Genomic DNA, 8,020 nt, shown 5'->3' on the forward strand with positions numbered 1-8,020 from the left:
TTTGTAGAAGCTAAAATCAAAAAATCAAAAATGTGGGAAAGTCGATTTTAAGTAGCCCTGATGACAAATTCAAATCTGTTTTCAGAATTCTTATCGCTACATTAGATCAATAAATTGGTATGTTTGGCAAAAAACACGTCTAAAATACTATGTTACGCGTGTGTTAGACGAAAACAGAAAATCACGGTATCGAATCCCCTTAAGAGGACGCTACACCCGCATGTGTTGTCTTAAAAATGTACAAAATACCAAAAACTATTTTGCGCGGGAAAGAACCGAGAAGACTACTTTTTATTTTACTTTAATTAGTAGTAGAAAAATACATTTGAAAAAAAGAACAAATATTGTGCACTAATCAAATGCATATTCCAGCTTCTATAATTATAAATTTCAAAATCGGGCTTGGATCCAACCTTTAAAATGTTCCCTAGTTTTAAATAAAAAAAATATATAACGAAATCCGAATATTCTACAGGGCGTGAGAGTCTTTCCTGTATGATTTGTTTTTGTACATTAAAACGCACCGGCTCCGATCCCAGTTTATTTAACAGTTTCCAACGGCAAAACATTAACGTTATCACTTATTGTTAATTCGATGTGCCTATATCACAGAATATTCTGTTATTCTACATATATACCACAGTCTTAGATTATTATATAGATATATATTATTATATTAGACTAAAACAGTACTACAACGGTGTTTGTACATGTGCCATGACTAGTGCAGAGGACTTGTAGCCATAAAAAATCACCAAATATGCATTTATACCCAAAATACGTATTTTAAAAATAAAACCAAGAATATTAGGTATATTTATTTTAGACTCTGAGTGGAACGATGAATGTATTGATTTATACAATGATGAGTGTTTTTTTTTTGTGCCTGTCATCATGGTTTGGGACAGTAAAACAGCTTCGATTTTCTTCAACAGTATCTTGTTCGATGGGAAAGTGAATCTAGTTGATGCGTTCAGGAGGTCAAAATTTAAAATCCCCAATAGTTTTCAAAAGGACAGGGAAAAACAACATACAAATTAAGAAAAAACAGTAATTTTTATGCAAAATTGGTTTTCCACAAAATTGATTTTGATTTTTGGTGTAACTCTAAAACAAATGAACGTATATACATGAATTTTTCACTGATTGTTTATATTTGCATTTTCTATACACGATAAAACTGTTAAGGAACATTTTCAGTTTCCAATTTTATTAGTCTTTTTTTCTATAAAAGTCAATAAAACATTATTTGTTGGGTAAAAAAGATTGAAAATTTAATACAAGGCTCCTACCATATTGTTACAATGACATTTTAAAAATATTAAAAATCCTTTGTCCTTTTTATAAGCATTTAAAATTCAAATCTTGACAAATCACGGAAAAATCATTAAAATTAGCAAATTATTTTGAGTTGAGAATTCATAAAAATACTTCTTTTTAAATCTAAGATTTGAGAATGTATTACAAGATTATTCATAAGTTTGTCTACCATTATCAAAAAAAAATGTCTACAAGCAAATCAAATTACATTTTTATGAGCATTTAAAGTTCATATTTTTACAATATTGGATATTCACTCTATTTCTCATGCAGCAGTTTTTTTATTTTATTGTTATTCAAAAACGAATAACTGTAGATACATGAAAATTTTACTGAATCTTTATATTTTAATTTTATATACACCATACATATACATATTAACATATTTATAAAGACCTTCGGGTCGTTTAAATAATATAAAACCCCAGGACATTAAAAGAAAAAAAAATACACCATACAATTTTGAAAATATTTTGATTTGTTTTGAACTGCTTATAGGAACATTTTCAGTTTCAAATTTTATTAATCTTTTTTTCCTATGAATTGTCAATAAAACATTATTTGTTGGTAAAAAAGCGTGACAAATTAATACAAGGCTCCTGATTTATAGTTACAATAGCAGTTGAAAAATATTAAAAATACATAGACACAATTTTTATTTATATATGCATTTAAATTTGGAATTTTGACAAAGTTTATCAAATTTAAAATTTAATAATTATTTTGTAGTTAAAAATGCATAAAACGTTCAACTTTTATAGTTAAGGATTGAAAATTTAAAACAAGGTTCCACGTAAATAGGTTTTATTATATAAATTACTTTATTCACAGTAATATCATCAAATATATTTAGTAATATCATAGGCTGACTGACCGTTTTCACTCAGAATCGTTTTTCTTATACAATGAATTCAAATTTAAAACCATCCATAACAGTGACCCACTTATAACCATCTGTACAGCACAGCGACTTGCTCACCTTTCTTGTATTTTATTTAACTGAATTTTTTTTTTTTAATTAGTTTTATTTGTGACATGTGTTACTACTTTAAGTAGTACATTTTAATAACATTTATAAAAGTATTAGACTTTTAGGAAAAACGTGTATCTGCTACCAGTCAAAAACCATATTATACAAAAACAATTAAAAATAAATGTATGTCCTGGTTGGGTACTTAGGCATTATTATTGCATTAAAATACGGATATTTTTAGCCATTTTTAGAGTATTTAAACTGGGCCATATTTTATAATAAGTTATAAGATTATAATATGTGATTTTTTCAATGTTTTTTTTTCAGATTTAAATCTTTAGAGAAATCGGTCAATAAATTGATGTTAAACATGGCCATTAGTGATTTCATTTTGCTATCAAACATGATTTTGGTTGTATATAACAGTTATTAACAAGGTCCAACACTTGGAAATTTAGGTTAGTGAGGTACAAAGGAAAATAAGTGTTTATAACAACATGATATACCTACATTACCTAATTTCCGAGTTACGTTACTTTGGGCTGTCAGCTGGATGGATTCATTGGTACCCTTGACAGAACCGTGTCCATCATGACATCAACTGCCATATCGTTGGATCGATATAATTTATATTACGGCCTTTGAAATTGCTAAGAAAAAAAACCAAACATAGGGCCAGGATCTGGATCGGCGTGATATGGATATGTAGATTAGTTTTTTCAATCATACCATTGTTAGATTTTATTAAGGATTCACGCCGATTGGCTTTTTAATAAATTGCACTATCGACTTTTAGTCAAACAATATTGTAGATAAATAGATTATGATGATTCTATATCATAGGTGCATGGATATTACCATCAGTTATGGTATTACACTGCTATATTAAAATGTTGATAGCTGTTTACGCTAACTCTAAAGCAACTGACAGGAGGATTGGGCAGAGTTCAACAAAGAAGAGGAACAAATTAAACTAGTGCAATAGTACTATGTATATTACTCCCAACTAACAAATAGCTACGAAACCAGATAAGATTGAAACGCCATAGGAAGGGAATTTGCCATGGAAGCAACCACGGGTCAATAAAACCAAAACGTTTAACAATTCAGGACCGAAATATTTCAATTGCAATGTCTACAGACACATCAACCACGACTGTCCGAAACCAAGAAGGCCGTTAAAATATTTAAATTGCGGGGCCGATGGTCACACCCGAGAGAAGTGCACTGTGGACAACGAAGCCACACCTCAAGTGATGTAAGTGCAAAATCAAACTTTAGGGAAAGTATCAAAACTTAATCCTACCTATGTTAAAACTATTTTTGTCACCTAATGATAATAAGTTACAGGGGCTTATATTGACACCGGCCGCTCAGTGTGTTTGATCCTTGGCAGTTTGCAGAGCGAAGCAGCATCGTTTGGGAACGACCAGATTACTGGTGAGGACATCCGACCCACTACTGCAAGTAAGCTGGAACCAATCGTTGAGAATGAGGTACACGTTGTCAAAAGCATAGGACTCAATGAACGGCAACAATTAATGCAGCTACTTAACGAATCTAAGAGTTTGAGGGAGCTTGACTGCACTAACTTGATTAAAGTAGATCTAACAGAGAACGCGGATGGTAACCTTACCGGTAACCTGCTATCCATATAAGACATCTCCCAACGATCGTCAGTGTATATCAACAATTATGAAGGGATGGTGAGAAAGTGGCATCATCACAGGCGAAACACGTTTGTGTGTTGATTACCGTAAACTAGTAGTAAGTAGGGCACGTTCACCACACACGCCCACAATTTATTTTGCATCATAATAATATCTGTTAAATAAAAAAAATCTAAACTTATATTTTACCTGGAAAACATTACAAAAAATCTAAACTTATCTGTTAAATCGGTAGTTAAAATAGTCAATTTTGAATTAACTAAAAATATATTGTTTTTAAAAATAAAAAAAAATAATAAAATCATGACCGGAAAAACCGGTCAAAAAATTCATTTTGTAGAGTTTTTAAATAAACATAAATATCGTAGCCGGAAAAACAGACCACGATTTTAGATATCAAAAAGTATTTTTAGAGTTTTTAAATGAACATAACATGGCATATGAACAAATAAAATTATTATAATATCTATTAAACTATCATAATATCTGTCAAAGATCAGACTAGTGATATTTTAAACAGTTAAAAACCGCCTTAATTTTTATGGTCAATTTGGAGGACTTTTTTTTGTATTTTATTTAAATATTAAAATTCTATAAATTCTCAGTTATTACTTATTTTTATATTTTTAACATGTGTGAATTTCACACGCATGTTATTATTATCAAGAATTTTAATTGGATTTCTTTTATTTTGATTTATATTTTTAGGAGGTATGGTTATGCCTCCTGAAAAACCATAGTGTATAAAAAATTAATTTTTATGTTCAATATACATCATAAAAAAATCAAAACTATTAAACATATCTGTTTCTACTATGAGCATAATCGCAATAGAATTTGAAATTAGGTTGGGGAGATTATAAAGCCGGTAATCGTAGCGCTTCGGACGATTGGTAATTTGCATGTAAATGTAAGTTGTCACGTGGTGCGGCCTACATTATCACCTTGATTTCGATCTACCTCAACACAGTTGACGTATATGATCTCTTCACTGAACTTTAGATTCTATAAATAGACCAAAGTCCCTGATTGTGCCATGCTACAGGGGGTAAAAATAATAATATCTGTGTTGTATTTCCGGTCATGATTTTATTATTTATAAAAACAATATATTATAAAATTTAATTTACAATAATAGTTTAATAGATATTCTAAATTTTCTACAATTATTTATTTAAAACAACATTTAAGGATTTTTTATTATTACAATTGCATATGGTGTAAAATAAAGTGTAAATATTACTATTGCACTAATTTAATTTGTCACTCTTCTTTGTTGAAGTTTGTCCAATTCTACTGTCATTTGCTTCAGAAATAGCGTAGGTATACAGCTATTGAAATTTTAATATAACACAATACAATACCATAATTTATGGTAATACCCAGGCACCTAATATAGAATATAATCATAATGCATTTATCTAAAATATTGTCTGACTTAAAATCGATTGTGCAATTTATTAGAAATCCCGTTGGCGTGAATCCATAATCAAAGTCTAATAATGGTCTAATAATGGATTGAAAATACTAATCCACACATCCATATCAAGCCGATCCAGATCCTATCCCTACGTTTGGTTTGTTTTCCTAGCGATTTCGAAGGACGTGATATAAATTATATCGATTTAACGATATGGCAGTTGTTGTCATGGTAGACACGGATCTGGCCAGCGTACCAATAAATCCATCAAGTTGACAGCCTAAATTAACGTAGCCCGGAAATTAGGTAATGTAAATATATCATGTTGTTATAAAAATGTATTTTCCTTTGTAGCTTACTAACCTAAATTTCCAAGCGCTGGACCTTGGTAATAACTGTTATTTATTACCAAAGGCGTGTTTGATAAATGAAATCACCAACGGCCAAGTTTAACAACAACATGTTGACCGATTTCTCTGAAAATTTATATCTTAAATTTAAATAATAATAATAAAAATAAAAAATAATCTACGATAGTATCTTATATTCAATCGTAATAATTAATAACTATTTTATTTGTTGTAACCAATAGAAACCCTATAATAAACATTAAACAAAAATATAATATTATTTATTCGCGATCTGAATATCAAAAAAAAAAAAATTGAATCACTCATCATATCTCACTACTGAGTGTTACTGCTGGGTCCCTGGGTGACTTCTCTCATCACGTCTCCACGTCTAGTAAAAATAAAAATATTTTTTTTTCGCACATATGCTTACTGTAAAATACCATTACAGAATGTATAATATTATATTCAAATTAATATAAAAAAAAAAATCATACGTCGGACGATTCACATTTTTTTCGTGGTATTTATTTTTATATAGAAATTAGGTAGGATGTAGGTAGGTATGTTATGTAGAAGATACACAAATGAATTACAACATAATAGAAAATAAAATATATTAGTTTTATAATTTTGTATCTCAATTATTTTAATTACCTACCTTGTTTTTATTCTAATATTTTATTATAAATGAATAAACAAAACAATTGTGGTATAATTGTATTTATCAATCAACTACGATAACATTTAATTAATAATTTGTTAACAATGTACAACATTTCAAATTACCTATACATTATTAAATTGCTGATTACATTTTTTTAATATTTAATAATTAATTGTAGTTTATAAAGTAAGATTTTTGGTGCAATTTTTAAAATGTTCATTTTGTGTATCACATAGTAATAATTCACTTATTGTTAAACCTCTACTGTTATATTCATTATTATTTTTGTAACGCACAATTTGGTTTGGATTTTCTATAGATTACTAAAAGTAAAAAAATTGGTTTATAGTAACTATTTTAGAATCGTTTAGTATAAATTGAATGCATTTAATGTGTAATGATAACCACTCTTCATAAATAAACTATTATAAAAAGAGTGTCATCATCATATTACCCTAACATTTATACCTATATTATAATATTGTTTAATTATATAAAGCCACACAGATGTTTACCTATATTATAATATGTGGTCATATACTATTGTGCCCCTTTTATTTGTAAAATAAACTGTTTCATCGGCTTGGACGATACCTATCGACCATCGGTCCGACACAATAGCATTATTCTTCCTGCGTATGCCCTTATTGACGGTCATACGTAGTGAGGTATAATATAATAATGTTCAGTTCAATATTTGTGTATTTTAAATAATAAATGTATTTTTAAAGTATCTCTATTGTATCAATTGTATTCTTAATTAATAAAAATAATTATGAGCAAATTAATCTTAAACCTATTTCTTCTTCTTTCGCTCACCGAATATAATATAGGAAGTCTACACTCGAATTAGGGTGAGTTAATTTACTATCTAATTAAATCCTTATATATTTCTATATGTGCTTATATATTTACGAGAAGGTGGTAATTTAGAGCATGTACGCAATATAAATAAATAATAAATAATATATAGGTATAGGTATCTACAAGTAAAAAGGAGATAAATACGTATAGGTACATTTCATGCACGTCCTATTTTCACATTACCACAGTATGTATCTTGCGAATTCTGTATTTAATATTTATATTAGTCGCGTTATAGAAATACTTGGATTGTTATCATTTTCACATGAAATTTGTATTTACGTATGAAACACACATAATATGCAGTATCTCCGTCGTTGCCGAGTCGCACCACGTGTGTCGACAATATCAATAATGTAGCTTTGAGAATAGATATTAATAATGTTCGATATTCTATGCCACAACTGGCAACAGGCGCGTATCCAGAATTTTATTTCGGGAGGGGCTGAACAAAATTTATAAACATAATCATACAGTCAAAACAAAAAAATTTTATTTGATGATTTAAATCACAATGAATACAATGTACTAAATATTAAAGTCGCAACTCGCAGTTCGTTTGACATTGACACATTCATTCATGGTAATTATTTTGTTTTACTTTTATTAATTGTTAATAATGATAGGTTCAGTTTCGTAAAGAACTCTATATTAACTTATAAGTACTCAAATATATACGTATCTTAGATATTAACCCAAAATAATTTGCTAATTTTCGTGATTTTTACATATTTTGTCAATTTTTGAACTTTAAAT

At 28.8% G+C, this 8,020-nt stretch overlaps 1 long non-coding RNA gene across 1 annotated transcript in view; it reads left to right on the top strand.

The window, feature by feature from the left end:
* Positions 1–5,439, top strand: part of LOC100572145 — a 12,197-nt gene extending 6,758 nt beyond the window's left edge. Inside the window, exons 3-4 of the long non-coding RNA XR_119056.4 lie at positions 2,621–3,551; positions 3,638–5,439. This is a non-coding gene — a long non-coding RNA (uncharacterized LOC100572145). The remainder of the gene's footprint in view (positions 1–2,620; positions 3,552–3,637) is intronic.
* The last annotated feature ends 2,581 nt before the right edge of the window (positions 5,440–8,020 follow it).

Source organism: Acyrthosiphon pisum, chromosome A3 (assembly GCF_005508785.2).
Source record: "Acyrthosiphon pisum isolate AL4f chromosome A3, pea_aphid_22Mar2018_4r6ur, whole genome shotgun sequence".
Lineage (NCBI taxonomy): Eukaryota > Metazoa > Arthropoda > Insecta > Hemiptera > Aphididae > Acyrthosiphon > Acyrthosiphon pisum.